The sequence below is a fragment of the Stegostoma tigrinum genome, chromosome 16 (assembly GCF_030684315.1).
Source record: "Stegostoma tigrinum isolate sSteTig4 chromosome 16, sSteTig4.hap1, whole genome shotgun sequence".
Classification (NCBI taxonomy): domain Eukaryota; kingdom Metazoa; phylum Chordata; class Chondrichthyes; order Orectolobiformes; family Stegostomatidae; genus Stegostoma; species Stegostoma tigrinum.
In genome coordinates this window covers 1,337,711-1,355,575 of record NC_081369.1, presented here as the reverse complement: position 1 = coordinate 1,355,575, position 17,865 = coordinate 1,337,711, and positions in this window count along the sequence as shown.

Sequence of the window (17,865 nt, the reverse complement as noted above, 5' to 3'; positions counted from 1 at the left end):
TCTGTCTTTTCAGACATACTTGTTTCTGAGGGTTGGGCCATGAAATTCTACTGGAATGGTTACCATTTATTGGCAAATCATTGCAATGGTGCACAACTGTGTTCTGTGGGATGGCTGACCAGGAGATTCAGCCAAACTTCCCACGTGCTTTCAGGGGCATTCGGAGGATTTGCAGAATGACAATCAACTCATCTGGCCACATTACAAACATGCCTTCCGTGGCTAATAAGTCAAAGTTGACAGGGATAAGGCAGGAGAATAGGGTTGAGAAACATATCAGCCACAATCAAATGGTGGAACAGATTGGATGGGTGAAATGGCTGAATTATAATCTTATATCGTATGATTTATTGGACTAATTATAAGATTATAATTCAGCCATTTCACCCATCCAATCTGTTCCACCATTTGGCTGTGGCTGATATGTTTCTCAACCCTATTCTCCTGCCTCATCCCTGTCAACTTTGATTACCTGAATTATCTGCAAGAGCTAGATTGAACTATTTATTTAAAACATAAAATGTTTTGTCCACAACCACTTTCTGTGGTACTGAATTCTACAGATTTACTTTCTGGCAGGTGAAGAATTTTCTCTTCATCTCAGTCCTAAAACATTTATGTCTTATCCATAATATCTCTGGTTACTTACTGCCCCACCATTGGCATCATCCTTCCTAACCTAAGTTGCCGAGTCCTGCCAGAATTTTGTGGGTTTTGATGAGATCGTCCTCATTCTTCGAAACTCCACTGAATACAATCCTAACTAGCTCAACTCTCTTCATACACCAGACCTGCCATTCCAGGATTAATTTTCATAAACCTTTGCTGCAATCCTTCAAAGGCAAGAACATCCTCTCTCAGATAAAGAGACCAAAACTGTAAACAGTGTCCCAGATGTTGTTTCACCGATGTCCAATATAATTGTGGTGAGACATCTTATTCTTGTATTCAAATCCTCTCATTCTGAAGGTCTACATAGAGTTTGCCTCCTTTACTGCCTGTTGTACTGATGTGCTTCATTTCAGTGATTGGCACACGAGGAGTCATAGCGTTATACAACATGGAAACAGACCCTTCGGTCCAACTTGTCCATGCCGACCAGATATCCCAAACTAATCAAACCTAATTTTCCAGCTTATGGCCCACATCCCTCTGAGACCTTCCTATTCAGTTATACACATCTAAATGCCAACTAAATGTTGTAATTGCACCAGTCTCCAACACTTTGTCTGGCAGCTCATTCCATACATTCACCACCCTCTGCATTAAAAACTTACCCCTCAGGTCCCTTTTAAATCTTTCCCCTCTCACCTTAAACCTATACTCTCTAGTTTTGGACTCTCCTACCACGGGGAAAAGACTAAGACTGGTCATCTTGTCCAAGCCCCTCATAAGTTTATAAACCTCTATAAGGTCACTCCTCCGCCTCCAACACTGCAGGGAAAATAGCCACAGACTATTCAGCCTCGCCCTTCAACTCTGGCAACACCCTTGTAAATCTTTTCTAAACCCTTTCAAGTTTTACATCTATCCTATAGCAGGGAGACCAGAATTGAATGCAGTATTCCAAAAGTGGCCTGGGACAATGTCCTGTACAACCCCAACATGACCTCCCAGCTCCCATACTCAGTGCACTGACCAATAAAGGAAAGTATTTTTGGAAGTGACTGCAGTCCTCGTGGAGATGAAATCCCCGCAGTGGGTATCTTCGACTGTGTTTTATGGCATTACCATCATGCTAAACAGGACAGAGTTAGAATCCAGAAGCACAATTCTGGATATCAATCAGAAGTGATGGGTCACCAGCAGCTGCTGCAGCAGTAGAATTGCACTTCACCACAATCTGTAACCTCATATCCCTTACTCTACCACTACCATCAACACAAGCATGTCAGGCAACAACTGGGGAAAGAGAACAGGGTTAGAGTTTCAGGTTCATTACTTTTCACCAGAACTGAAGGCATTCCTTTGGAAATATATTTACCATCAAATAAGGACATCAACTCTGGGTTGAACATGAGGCACAGGGGTTATGCCAGGAGCGGCATCAGGTATACAGAAAAATGAAATCTCAACCTGATGAGATAACGAGAGGGCTAATTGCATGCTAACAGGAAATAGTAAGTTTCTGCAGACAGAACTAAATAATCTCATAATCAATGGGATCAGATCGAAGTTGTGCAGTTCTGCCACATTCAGACATGAAACGTGCTGGACAATTCAATCTACAGCCTGAGGAGAAAGGTCCACGAACAGCCCCATCCTCAATGCACGGTGAGCCCAGCTTCAGCACAAAATACAAGGCTGAGGAATTTTCATCTATTTTCAGCCAGAAATGCTAAATGGAAGACGCGTCTGAGCTTCCTGCTGAGGCCCCAAACATTATAGCTGCCAGGCTGCCACCAACTGATTCATATCATTTGGGAGTCCCTGACAAACACGTCCATCCTGGCATTCTCCACTGTCCGAGTGAGGCCAAAGAAAACTGGAGGAATAACACCTGATATTATGCTTGGGAGGTTACAGCTCAACAGCCTCAACATTGGCTTTACCTGCTTCAAACTCCCTCCATCTCCAGCCTTATCCCATGCCCAGGCCTTGCCCCTCCACCTCACCTCCTTGACCTGACGTAACCTGTCCATCTTCCTAATTGCCTGTTTGCTGCACCCTTCCCACTGACCAATCACAATAACCCCCTACTTGCATCCACTATCACCGCCTCTCCTACCCTTCCCCCAGTCCCCAGACCCCAGCCCCTACCTGTATTTATTTCTGGGCTCCTCTCCCCCTCCTAGTCCTGACAAAGGATTTCATCCTCAAACATTCACTTCCCTGTTTCACTGGTGCTTCTGATTTGATTAGATTCCCTACAGTGTGGAAACCGGCCCTTCAGCCCAACAAGTCCACACCACCCCTTGCAGCATCCCACCCAGGCCCATCCCGCTATAACCCACACACCCCTGAACACTACAGGCAATTTAGCATGGCCGATCCACCAGCCTACACATCTTTGGACTGTGGGAGGAAACCGAGCACCTGGAGGAAACGCACGCAGACGTGGGGAGAATGTGCAAACTCCACACAGACAGTTACCCGAGGCTGAAATCGAACCCGGGTCCCTGGCACTGTGAGGCTGCAGTGCTAACCACTGAGCCACCATACCATCTGACCTGCTCTGCTTTTCCAGTCTCACACTTCAGGACTTTACCCCGAGTGAATCTGTTCCATGATAGCCACAACACTGGTGCCTCACCCATAAAATAGAAATTTACCTCATTTCATTTTGTCCAAAATCAAATCAAGCTTTGCACCCACCCCAAACATCTCCTCTCATTTATCAGCAACATGTTGGAAAGTGTGACATGCCGAAGATTAAATTTCAGTTCGCCACGGTCCAGGTCTACAGTTGTTTCTCAGTCAGTTTTCTATCGATATGAACTCCACAAACTCCAACACAGCTCAATTGTCCACCAAATGTCCAATTAAGAGGCCACCTAATTATCCTTGTGTAAACATAAAACCATCACTTATTCCCTAGTTTGATTTGATCTCCTGCATTCTTGCCAAACTTTATCAGATAATAACAGAAGGTACTGTCACCAGTGCTATTAAGTGGCATTTACTTACCAATAACCTGTTCGACGCTGCCAGAATTGCTCAGCTTGTGACTCCATTAGAACCGTAGTACAGACTTGGCAAAGCAACCAAAATGTGAGCTGGAAGTGGCTGGTCTTGACATCAGGCAGCATTTGATTGAAAGTGGCATCACGGGACCCAAACAGAACTGAATTCAATGAGAATGAAGTGGAACATTCTCTTCTGCTGACACAAAGGAAGTTGTTTGTCAGTAGGGCTTAATTATTTCAACTCCGTAACATTGAGAGAGGAGTTCCTCAGTTTCTTCCAATTATTTTTACTTGTTTCCTCAATAAACCTCCATCCAAAATGTGGTTGGAAGTGGAAATGTTCACCGATGATTACAGGGTTTTGTCTCCCTCACAACACCTTAATTAGATATGCACAAAGTCTGTGTGAAAGAGATGCACGCAAGAATTCAACAATGTTTAGGCTTGGGCGAATGCTAGTGGTGCCGCAGTGGTTTATCCTGTCAGGAAATTTGCTGCCATGGCATGCCACACTCATCCTTCTTGTGTTATACTCACATAGACACTGTATCTCACGTACAACGGCTCTGCAACATTGGTCATCCAATGCCATGGTTGATTGCTGTTTCTGCTGCCCCATCCCAACTTTGCTCTCTGGAAGACATCTCACTTTTTTGATCAAATGTCAGAATTATAATTTCTTTTCACTTTTATTTGCGTTCTCCTTGCCTTACAATGAACAACATCTTCTGATGATAACAAAATGTGAGGCTGGATGAACACAGCAGGCCAAGCAGCATCTCAGGAGCACAAAAGCTGACGTTTCGGGCCTAGACCCTTCATCAGAGAGGGGGATGGGGGGAGGGAACTGGAATAAATAGGGAGAGAGGGGGAGGCAGACCGAAGATGGAGAGTAAAGAAGATAGGTGGAGAGGGTATAGGTGGGGAGGTAGGGAGGGGATAGGTCAGTCCAGGGAAGACGGACAGGTCAAGGAGGTGGAATGAGGTTAGTAGGTAGCTGGGGGTGCGGCTTGGGGTGGGAGGAAGGGATGGCTGAGAGGAAGAACAGGTTAGGGAGGCAGAGACAGGTTGGACTGGTTTTGGGATGCAGTGGGTGGGGGGGAAGAGCTGGGCTGGTTGTGTGGTGCAGTGGGGGGAGGGGACGAACTGGGCTGGTTTAGGGATGCAGTAGGGGAAGGGGAGATTTTGAAACTGGTGAAGTCCACATTGATACCATATGGCTGCAGGGTTCCCAGGCGGAATATGAGTTGCTGTTCCTGCAACCTTCGGGTGGCATCATTGTGGCAGTGCAGGAGGCCCATGATGGACATGTCATCGAGAGAATGGGAGGGGGAGTGGAAATGGTTTGCAACTGGGAGGTGCAGTTGTTTGTTGCGAACTGAGCAGAGGTGTTCTGCAAAGCGGTCCCCAAGCCTCCGCTTGGTTTCCCCAATGTACAGGAAGCCGCACCAGGTACAGTGGATGCAGTATACCACATTGGCAGATGTGCAGGTGAAGCTCTGCTGAATGTGGAATGTCATCTTGTGGAATGTCATCTTGGGGTCTGGGATAGGGGTGAGGGAGGAGGTGTGGGGACAAGTGTAGCATTTCCTGCGGTTGCAGGGGAAGGTGCCGGGTGTGGTGGGGTTGGAGGGCAGTGTGGAGTGAACAAGGGAGTCACGGAGAGAGTGGTCTCTCCGGAAAGCAGACAGGGGAGGGGATGGAAAAATGTCTTGGGTGGTGGGGTTGGATTGTAAATGGCGGAAGTGTCGGAGGATGATGCGTTGTATCCGGAGGTTGGTAGGGTGGTGTGTGAGAACGAGGGGGATCCTCTTAGGGCGGTTGTGGCGGGGGCGGGGTGTGAGGGATGTGTTGCGGGAAGTACGGGAGACGCGGTCAAGGGCGTTCTCGATCACTGTGGGGGGAAAGTTGCGGTCCTGAAAGAACTTGGACATCTGGGATGTGTGGGAGTGGAATGTTTTGTCGTGGGAGCAGATGCGGCGGAGGCGGAGGAATTGGGAATAGGGGATGGAATTTTTACAGGAGGGTGGGTGGGAGGAGGTGTATTCTAGGTAGCTGTGGGAGTCGGTGGGCTTGAAATGGACATCAGTTACAAGCTGGTTGCCTGAGATGGAGACTGAGAGGTCCAGGAAGGTGAGGGATGTGCTGGAGATGGCCCAGGTGAACTGAAGGTTGGGGTGGAAGGTGTTGGTGAAGTCGATGAACTGTTCGAGCTCCTCTGGGGAGCAAGAGGCGGCGCCGATACAGTCATCAATGTACCGGAGGAAGAGGTAGGGTTTGTGCCCTGTGTAGGTGCGGAAGATGGACTGTTCCACGTAACCTACAAAGAGGCAGGCATAGCTGGGGCCCATGCGGGTGCCCATGGCCACCCCCTTAGTCTGTAGGAAGTGGGAGGAGTCAAAAGAGAAGTTGTTGAGTGTGAGGACGAGTTCAGCTAGGCGGATGAGAGTGTCGGTGGAGGGGGGCTGGTCGGGCCTGCGGGACAGGAAGAAGCGAAGGGCCTTGAGGCCATCTCCATGCGGAATGCAGGTGTACAGGGACTGGACGTCCATGGTGAATATGAGGTGTTGGGGGCCAGGGAATTGGAAGTCCTGGAGGAGGTGGAGGGCGTGGGTCGTGTCACGGACGTAGGTGGGGAATTCCTGGATCAAAGGGGAGAAAATGGAGTCCAGATAGGTGGAGATGAGTTCGGTGGGGCAGGAGCAGGCTGAGACGATGGGTCGACCAGGGCAGGCAGGTTTGTGGATTTTGGGAAGGAGATAGAAACGGGCCGTGTGGGGTTGGGGAACAATGAGGTTGGAGGCTGTGGGTGGGAGGTCCCCTGAGGTGATGAGGTCGTGAATGGTGTTGGAGATGATGGTTTGGTGCTCGGGTGTGGGGTCATGATCGAGGAGGCGGTAGGAGGTGGTGTCGGAGAGTTGGCGTCTGGCCTCGGCGATGTAGAGGTCAGTGCGCCATACTACCACTGCGCCACCCTTGTCTGCGGGTTTGATGGTGAGGTTGGGGTTGGAGCGGAGTGAGCGGAGGGCTGCCCGTTCTGCGGGGGAGAGGTTGGAGTGGGTGAGAGGGGTGGAGAGGTTGAGGCGGTTAATGTCTCGACGGCAGTTGGAGATGAAGTGGTCGAGGGAGGGTAGGAGGCCTGGGGGTGGTGCCCAGGAGGAGGACTTGTGTTGGAAGCGGGTGAAGGGGTCAGTGGAAGGAGGGTTGGGTTCCCGGTTGAAGAAGTAGGCATGGAGGCGAAGACGGCGGAAAAACTGCTCTATGTCCAACCGTGACTGGTATTCGTTGATGTGTGGTTGTAGGGGGACAAAGGTGAGCCCCTTGCTAAGGACTGACCATTCGTCCTCAGTCAGTGGGAGGTCTGGGGGGATGGTGAAGATGCGGCAGGGCTCAGTGTGGCTGTCTCCTCTGGGGTTGCTGGCTATGGAGGTTGTGGGCGGAGCGATGAGGTCGTCGGCCGTGGGCGGGGTTCCGTCGGCCGTGGGCGGGGTTCCGTCGGTGTCGGCCGTGGGTGGGGTTTCGCCGGCGTTGGCCGTGGGCGGGGTTCCGTCGGCCGTGGGCGGAGTTCCGTCGACCATGGGCGGGGTTCCGTCGGCGTCGACCGTGGGCGGGGTTCCGTCGGCGGTTGGAGGATCGGGGTGGGCGGCAGCAGCTGCGGTGAGGGTGGTGTGTGGGGTGTTGTAACTGGACGTGGAGGCGGTGACTGCAGCAGCGGTTCCGGAAGTTCTGTGGCCGGCGGAGGCGGATGTGACGTCATCGATGGGGTCTCCGGCCATGTCCTCATGGTCAATGGCGGCGGGTGCATGGTGGGGGAGGGGCAGGGACAGACTCGGGATTTGGGAGGCGCAGGAATCCTCTTGTGGGTGGCAGGGGCCCGTGAGTTGGTTGTACTTACGATTTTTGGTGTCCAGTAAAGCTGAGTGAAACTGGGTGTTCAGTCTGTGGATCCTGCGGAGGATGAAAAACAGCAGAGGTCCTTTGCAGGTCTGGGAGAGGGAGCCTCTGAGCTGGGGCAGGCTGGATTGCAGTGCCTGGAGGTGCCGGCGCATGGCTGCAAGTGTCTGTTTCAGGAGTCTCAGGGAGAAACGCTTCTCAAGGGTCTGAATATTCTGGGTGTAGAGATGGTCACGGTTGGGGCCAAATTGGGAAGGCTGAAATGTGGACTGTAGTCCCTTGGGGATGATCTGGTTCCGTAGGCAGGTGCTGAGGAAGGTGATGTGGCTGTGGTACCTGGTTTGCTTCAGGACATGGTCGAGCAGTTTCAAGGCCGAAGAGATTACAAGAGAGTTGCAATGGGAGAGAGATTCCCTGAGGATGGTCCGGAGGGAGGAGGGTAACTTCTTCAGGTTAGGCATCCCTTCTGATGATCTGGTCATGTAACTTTAGGCATAGATCTTTGAATTCACATTTGGAAGTCCTCTATTTTTTTCCACACATCCTTATTCACGGGCCAGATTTCTAAGTTGTACAGGAAAGCGCTTAGAATGCTGTTTCTCTTTCTTTATTCATTCATGAGATGAGGGCGTCACTGGGCGGGCTGCATTTGTATCCCATCCCAAACTGCCCAGAGGGCAGTTCAGAATCAACCACATTGCTGTAGGTATGGAGTCATATGTTGGCCAGACCAGGTATGGATGGCTGTTTCCTTCCCTAAAGTTAGTGAGCCAGATGGGTTTTTCCTGACAATTGACAATGGATTCATGGTCATCATTAGACTCCTAATTCCGGATATTCACTGAATTCAAATTCCACCATCTGCCATGGCGGGATTTGAATCCAGGTCCCCATAACATTTTCTGGGTCACTAGATTAACAGCACAGTGATAATACCACCAGGCCATCGCCTTCACTATATGTTCTGTAACAAGAGTATTTTCCTCATGAGCATCTCACATTTTCTTGCCAATAAATCCTTCATTGTAGAATTCCATTTGGCTACCTCTACGCTTCTTCAAAAATCTGGTTCACATCTGCCATCTTCAGTTCTCATTTAACTTAAATACACAAACTTATTAACTTATTCTATGCGCATTGCACAGGCTGCACCTGAACTGGATGGTAGTGGGATACAAGTGCAGTTGGCATGTGTTTAAACTTGGCACGGGTATGAGATAGAAATTAGAGATACAGTAATGGGTGATTCATAGACAAGTGTTGCTGAAGAACAACCAAATCAATCCAGAAACCAGTGCAAACGTAGTGAAGTTAAAGGCATAACACAGCATGGAAAGGCTGGATGGCATTCATTTTAATGCAAGGAATCTTGCGAGTGAGGCAGATAAGTTGAGGTTGTTGACAATCTCATGGAGACATGATATGATTTTGACAACAGAGATATTATTGGGTAGGAACAGGACTCGAAGTTCAATCTTCTCGGGTATGGAATCTTCAGCAAGACAAGGGAAAGTTGGAAGAGATGATGGTTTGGCAATATTCATTAGGAAGTCAATTACAGCAGTAAAGGGTAATTATATCTTCGAAAGTTCCTCAAAAGAGATCATATGGATTGAACTTGCAAAACAAAACAGCACAAACACTGAGTTCACAAGGTATAGAGCTGGACAAACACAGCAGGCCAAGCAGTATCAGAGAAGCAGGCAGTCTGATGTTTCAGGCCAAGACCTTTCTGTGCTCATCCAGCTCTAAACCTTGTTATCTCAGATTCTCCAGCATCTGCAATTCCTCCTATCTCTCACACAAACACTTTGCAGAGCATGTGCTAAAGACTCCCTGACAGGGAGCATAGGAAGATAATGATGTGGGAAAATCTGAGAGAACTGTAACAATGATAAGGTTATAATAGTAAGAGATTTCAACTTCCCACATATTAATTGGGATGGACAATGTGACAAAGATTGAAAGAGGATTTATTTTTTGAGATGTGTCCTTTTTAATGAGCTTTTTTAAAGCCAGCAAGTAGAAAGTCCGAGTGGGGACTGGCTGGTGCTCAATCTACTTTTAGGTAACAAACCTGGGCAAGTGGCAGATGAGGCAGTGGGGGAATATTTTGTCAATGGTGACCATTATTCATCAAAATGTAAGGCAATTATGGGTAAAGACAACAATGGACCAACAGTAAAGATTCTGAATTGAGGGAAGGCTGACTTTAATATGACAAGACAAGATCGAGCCAAAATGGACTGCAGGAAGCTCTTTGCAGAAAAATCCATATCAGACCAGTGGGAGACACTCAAAAAGATACCAGTGTAAGAGCAGGGCCAACATGTTCCCATGTAGATGAAGGTTGGGATCAACAAGTGCAGAGATTCCTGGATATCAAGGATCAGATGAAGTGAAAAAACGGCAGCATTTGGTATCTATCGAATGCTCAAAAACCAGATGCAAGGACAGAAACTGCAGGGTTTACTTAAAAAATAAATTGGGAGAATGCAGAGGCACCATGAAAATGCTGGCAGGTGATATTAAGCAAAATCCAAACGTGTTTTATAGGAATACTGGAGTAAGAGAATAACCAAGGAAAAAGTAAGGTAATTTCAGGACCAAAGTGGCAATCTGTACTTGGATCTGGAAGAAATGGCTGAGGTTTTAAATGTATACTTGAGAGGCAATGAACATCTCCAGAAAGAGAAAATCTGGTCACTGTCACTTGACACTCAATTGCATTACCATCACTAAATCCTCAATTTTGCAACTGACCAAAAACTGGACAGGGGTCGTCACAAAAAGACAGTGGTGACAACAGCAGATGAGAGGCTCAGAATACTGCAGCAAGTAACTCACCTCCTGATTCCCCAAAGCCTGCCGATCATTTACACTTCATGAGCCAAGATTGTGATAGGATTCCTGCTTGTCTGGATGGCTGCAGCTCCAATAGCACTCAAGAAGCTTGAAACTATCCAGGACAAAACCTGCTTGATTGTCACTATATCTATCATCATTCGCTCCCTCCACCACTGATGCTCAGCAGCAGCAATATGTACTGTCTACAAGAAACAGTGCAGAAATTCACCAAAGTTGCTCACACAGCACCTCCCAACCCCACAACCACCTCTCTCTAGAAGGATGAGGGAACCAGCTATATGGTTACATCATCACTTGGAAGTTCCACTACAAGTCACGATATTTCCTGACATGACAATGTACAGCTCTTCCTTCACTGTCATTGTAATAGTCCCTATTGGCATTGTGGATCTACCGATAGAACACGTACTGCAGTGATTCAAGAAGACAACTCATCACCACTTTCTCAAGGGGAAGTTGGGACAGGCAATTATTGGCACAGCCAATTATGCCCACATTTCACAAGTGCTTATATGAAAAAGAACTTTCTACATTTCAACAAACTGATTCTTTTTTTATGAACTCCAATTAATATAGGCCCAATCTGCTGAACATTCATTCAATCTTGCCGAAAAACACATCAGCAACAGTGTGCAACATTAACAAGATACACGGTAACAATTCATGGCTTCTTCAAAGGCATCCAAAAACATGTGACCTGTATGAGGGATAAGGGCAGCAGATAAATGGGAACATCACCCTGATATAAATGTATGTAACTGTTTCTTCAATGCCACTTTATCAAATCCTGGAACTGACTAAAACTTCTGCAGTCCATGCAGTGATTTACAAAACCAAATCACCATCGACCTCCGCACATTCGGGAATGTGATAAATACTGGCCATGAGTGTGACGCCACCATCTCATAGAAGAACTTCCAATGTTTGTCCCTCATAAGGCAATACATAAACCTCAAGAATCAGCTGACTGAACATTTTCTGAACTGCATGCCACGCAGGTATATTCTATTTTAATCAAGATGTCAAAACTCTATTCATTTAATAGTTATTGTCTCACCAATGCTCTGTACAGGTGTTGCAAGATCTCCCCATTTTTGTACTTTTGTTTCCCATGCAATAACAGTCAACATACCATTTGTATTTTGAAGCATGTACATGCTGTATTTGAATGCTATTGTTTTATTGGTCTTTTACACTGCATCAGGTCCCTCTGTCCAGCAGCATTTTGATGGAAAATGACCTCTTAATTAAAATTTTTCTTTTTAATTCTTCTTGATAACATGGACTACTGCATGTTTTCCCATATTATGACTCGATCTCCCAAATTTTATCCAACCATTTGACCTATATCTATCACCATGCAGAATCTGTATCTTCACAACATGTTTTCTTACCAACCAGTATCTTCAGTAATTCTGGCAGCAAAGTAGTTAGTCACTTCATCTCAGCCAATAACAGATCATAAGTTTTTGAACTTGAGCACAAATCATCAGGGCCTGCCAATGTTTCAGCCTTGCCAACTTAAAAATGATGCATTTGTTTCAAGTGCGCTGACTGTTCATTTGGCATCCTCCCTCCACACTAATTATCACTCACAAACTTGTACAAACTGTAGTAATCTTTCACAAGGACCTTTCCTCCATCCTCAGATCACAAGTGGGGATGATTGCCAATGAATGCATATTGTGCAGACCATTTGCAACTCCTCAGATTCTAAAGCAGTGCATGGCAAAATGCAACTAGTTCTGGCCAATATCCAGGCTTAGGCTGACAAGTGCAAAAAAAATCATGCGACACCAAATCCAGACAATAATCATTTGCAGTAAGAGAAAATCAAACCTTCCTGACATTGACATTCAATGATGTTCCCGTCGCCCACTATCAACATCCATCATCACACAAATACAGAGGCTGCAAGAACAGATGAGAGGCGAGGAATACTGTGGAAAGTCACTCACATCCTGACTCCTGAAAACCTGTCTGCCAACTCCAGCTACAAGTCAGGAGTGTGATAGAATGTTCTCCACTAACCTGGATGAGTGCAGCTCCAACAACACATGAAAATACAGAAAATAGAACAGTACAGCACAGGCACTTTGGTGCACAATGTTGTGCAGACCTATTACCTTACCGTAAAATCACACGAATCTGCATACCCTTCATTTTACTATCATCCATGTGCCTATGCGAGAGTGTCTTAAATGTCCCTCATGTATCTAACTCTACTACCACCTCTGGCAGTGCATTCCATGTACCCACCTCTGTCTGTGTAAAGACCCGCCTCTGACACCTCCCCTTCCTCCAAACGCCTTAAAATTATGTTCCCTCATTATAGTCATTTCTACCCTGGGAAAAAGCCTCTGTCTATCCACTCTATCTATGCCTCTCATCATCTTGTTGGTCTCTATCAAGTAACCTCTCATCCTTCTTTGCTCCAATGAGAAAAGCCTTAGTTCCCTCAACCTTTCCTCATAAGACCTGCCCTCCATTCCAGGCAGCATCCTGGTAAATCTCCTCTGCACCGTCCCGAAAGCTTCCACATCCTTCCTTTCATGAGGTGACCAGAATGGAACTCAATATTCCAAGTGTGGTCTAACCAGGGTTTTATAGAGATGCATCCTGTCCCAATGCAACCTACAACAGCCCTCCACACTATCCACAACTCTACCAACCATCGTGTCATCAGCAAAATTACTAACCTACCCTTCTACTTCATCATCCAAGTCATTTACAAAGATCACAAAGAGCAGACGTCCCAAGACCACTGGTGACTGAGCTCCAAGCTGAATATTATCCGCTGTCTTTATTGGACAGCCAATTATGTATCCGAACAGCCAAATTTCCCTGAATCCCACGCCTCATTACTTTCTGAATGAGCCTACCACTGGAAACCTTATCAAATGCCTTTCTAAAATCCATATACACGACATGTACTACTCTAACTTCATCGAAGTGTTTTGTCACATTCTCAAAAAGTCCAATAAGGCTGATGAGGCATGACCTGCTCCTCACAAAGAATGCTGATACTTCCAGTCTAACTATGCTTTTCCAAATCATCATAAATATTATCTCTCAGAATCTTCTTCTCTAATTTGCCCACCACAGAAGAAAGACTGACGAGTCTGTAAATGCCAGAATTATCCCGGGTAACAGGGTGTGCAGCTGGATGAACAGAGCAGGCCAAGCAGCATCATAGAAGCAGGGAAGCTGACATTTCAGGCAGCTTGTGATCAGAGATAATGGGAACTGCAAATGCTGGAGAATCCAAAATAACAAAGCGTGGAGCTAGATGAACACAGCAGGCCAAGCAGCATCTTAGGAGCATAAAAGCTGATGTTTCAGGACTAGATATTTCATCAGAAAAGGGATATTTCAGAATCCTCTCCCCACCCCCCTTTTCTGATGAAGGGTCTAGGCCCGAAACTTCAGCTTTCCTACTCTTATGATGCTGCTTGGCCTGCTGTGTTCATCCAGCTCTACCCCTTTTTATCTCAGATTCTCCAGCATCTGCAGTTCTGACTACCCCAGAATTATCCCTATTCGCTTTCTTCAAAAAGGGAATAACATTTGCCACATTCCAGTCATCTGCTACTACTCCAGTGGACAGTGAGGATGCAAAGATCATCGCCAAAGGTGCAGCAATCTCTTCCCTCCCTTGCCAAAATAACCTTGGGTATATCCTGTCTGGTGTCGGGGACTTATCTGCCCTCATGTTTTTTTCAAAATTTCTAGCACGTCCTTCTTCCTAACATCAACCTGTTTGAGCATACCAGCCTGTTTCATTCTGTTCTCACAAACATCAAGGTCCCCCTCACTGGTGGATACTGAAGCAAAGTATTGATTTCAGGACCTTCCCGACCTCCACTCACTCCAGGCACAAGTTCCCTCCACTATCCATGATCAGCCCGACCCTCGCTCAGATCCTAAGACTCAGGAGCCGAAATTAGGCCACTTGGTCCATTGAGTCTGCTCTGCCATTCCATCATGGCTGATAAGTTCCTCAACCCCATTCTCCTGCTGTCATCCCATAACCCTTGATAATCGGGAACCTATCTCTCTCAGTCATAAATGTACTCAATTACCTGGCCTCCACAGCCTTCTGTGGCAGTGAATTCCATAGATTCACCACTCTCTGGCTAAAGAAGTTTCTCCGTATCTCCATTCCAAAAGGCCATCCCTTCATTCTAAGGCTGCGCCCTCAGGAAATAGACTCTTCTACCAGTGGAAGCATTTTCCCAACATCCACTCCGTCCAGACCATTCAGTATTCTGAAAGTTTCAATTAGATCCCCCCTCATCCTTCTAAACTCCAATGAATATAGTTCCAGAGCCCTCAAACGTTCCTCATATTTAACATTCCTGGGACCATTCGTGTGAACCTCCCCTGAACCCACGCCAGGGCCAGTACATCCTTCCTGAGATATGGGGCCCAGAACCACACACAATACTCGAAATGCCTGACCAGAGCCTTATAAAGCCTCAGTATATCCCTGCTTTTATTTTCAAGTCCTCTTATAATAAATGCCAACATTGCATGTGCCTTCCTGACTACTGACTCAACCTGCAAGTTTACCTTGAGACAATCCTGGACTAGAACTCCCCAGTCTCTTTGCACTTCAGACTTCTGAATTTTCTCCCCATTTAGAAAATAGTCCATGCTTTTATTCTTCTTTCCAAAGTGCATGACCTCACACTTTCCCATGTTATACTCCATCTGCCACTTCTTTTTCCACTCTCCTAACCTGCCCAAATCCTTCTGAAGCCTTGCCACCATCTCAATACTACCTATCCCTCCACCAATCTTTGTATTGTCTGTAAATTTAGCCAGAATGCTCTCGGTTCCTTTATCAAGATCATTAATGTACAAAGTGAAGAGCTTTGGTCCCAGCACTGGCCCTTGCAGAACTCCACTTGTCACCGGCTGCCATCCTGAGAAAGATCCCTTTATCCCCACTCTCTGCTTTCTGCCAGACACCAATCTTCTATCCATGCTAGCACCCTGCCTCTAACACCGTGGGCACTTATCTTACTCAGCAGTCTCCTGTGCAGCACCTTATCAAAGGCCTTCTTGAAGTCCAGGTAGATAACATTCAATGGCTCTCCTTGGTCAACCCTGCCTGTTACTTCCTCAAAGAATTCTTGCAGATTTACCTTATACTGCATGCATTTGATATAACACCTTCAGCCCTGCAATAACCCTCTCTCCTCTCATTTTCATCCGCTTTGTCCAGTATTTGACTGCTCGCCTTTTCCAAACACACTGTCCTATTTGTGTCTGCGCTGGAGACGTTAATAACCTCTCCTGAATTCTCCTTCCCTGTCATTTCTTTCATATTGGTCCACTTAATTGAATCCACCACTACAGATGTTAACCGGCTGCTTTTTTCCCCACCATTCCCTCCCCCTGTCTCTCCCATCCCCCAACACCACCCCATCGACTTTCTAGCTGAAAATCCTGTTGACCAGTCTATTTCAACTTTTCACTAGAACATTGGTCCCAGCTTGATCCAGTGGAGACCGTCCCAGCCGTACAGATCCCTTCTGTTCCAATACTAATGCCAGTACCCCTTGACAAGGAACCCCTCTTTCCTGCACCATTCTTTTAGCCACATGTTTACTTCCCTTATTCTCATGTCCCTATGCCAATTAGCACGTGGCTCCGGCAGTGATCTGGAGCTTATAGACCTGAGGACATGTTCCTTCATTTTGTTCCTAGCTCCTGTTAATCTCTGAACAGGTCCACTTTCCTTGTCTTGTCTGTGTTGTTTGTTCCGGCATGGACCACAACAACTGGATCCTCCCCCTCCTGCTCCAATATCCTTTCCAGCCGGCCAGGGATATCCCTTACCCTATCACCGGGCAGGCAACACATCATGCGCGACTCTCAATCCTGCTTACAAAGGATAAAATCTATCCCCCGAAATAGAGAATTCCCTACAGCTACCACCTGCCTTTTGCTGCCCCCTCTTGAATGGCCTCCCATAACACAGTGGGGTGGTCAGTTGGCTCATCCTCCCTGCTGCCCTTTTCCTTATCCACACAGACATAAGTACCTCGTACATTTTGGACAATGTCAAGAGCTGAGGCTCCTCTGTTCCTGACTGCAGGATCCCTCTACTTGCCTCGCTTACAGTCACACCCTGCTGAACCTGGCCACTGACAAATTTCAATCACTTAATCTACCAGGTGCGACTGCCTCCTGAAACAAATCATCCAGGTACTTCTCCCCCTCCCGGATGTGCCGCAGTGTTTGAAGATCCGATTCCAGCTCATCTACTCTGAGCCAAAGTTTCTTGAACAACCAACACTTGCTGCAGTTCTCAATGGGATCAGGCAGCTCTCACATCATACAGCTACAACACATTATCTGTCCAGTCATTTCCACTTAGTTATTTACTTTATTAATTTATTATAACAAGTTAATTAAATTTGTTGATAAAGAAAAGAAAGACTTAGCTTACCGACCCTCCACAATCTTTTTTTGGGTTAAAGGAGGAGGATGGATGGGAGACACTACATGTCTAGTGTTTCGGGTTCAGCCAATGCCTGAACATAATAGTTCACTTCCCGGCTTGCACTCACACCAACAAGAAGCTTGTTCCTCACGTAAGTATAGAATGCCTTTGGGTTTTCCTTAATCCTACGCACCAAGGCTTCTTCATGCCCTCTTGTAGGTCTCCAAATCTCTTCTTCAATTCCTTTCTGGCTACCTTGTAACCCTTCAGAGCCCTGTCTGATCCTTGCTTCCTCAACTTTAAGTAAGCTTTCTTCTCCTCTGAACTAGAAGTTCCATATGTCTTGTCATCCTCAGCTCCTTCACCTTCCAGGCCTTTCCTTGCCTCATTGAGGACATGGTGGTAGCGGACAATTTGTACATGGTGTACAAACCCACGTGCATTTCTGGTGTCCAGAATGATCAGAGATATAGAGAGAGTGGACAGCCAGAAACATTTTCCCTTGGGTGGATGTACCTATTTTGAGGGGGCATAGTTTTAAACTTAGCCGAGGGAGGGAATATGTCAGAGGTAGGCTCTTTATTCAGAGAGTGGTCAGGGCGTGGAATGCATTGCCGGAGAGGGTAGTGGAGTCGGTCTCAATCGGGGCAGTTAAGCGGCGGTAAGACAGGCATGTGGATGATGGTATAAGATAGGTTTGGAGGTTAGGTAGACCTCAGGTTTAAGGTAAAAGTTCGGCACAACATTGTGGGCCAAAGGGCCTGTACTGTGCTGTACGGTTCTATGTTCTATGTTTGCCGTTGCCTATGCACTGTCATCTCTATAAGTAACCCTCTACAATCTATTAAGGTCAACTCATGTTTCATATCTTCGTCGGTCCCTTTATTAAGATTCAGCACCTGACACTCTGAATCAGACCTAGAATATTGTGAGCAGGCTTGGTCTCCTTTTTTGAGGAAGGAAACTCTTGCTCTTGAGGGAGTTCAGCAACAATGGAAGCAGATACATGGGAACACCACAACC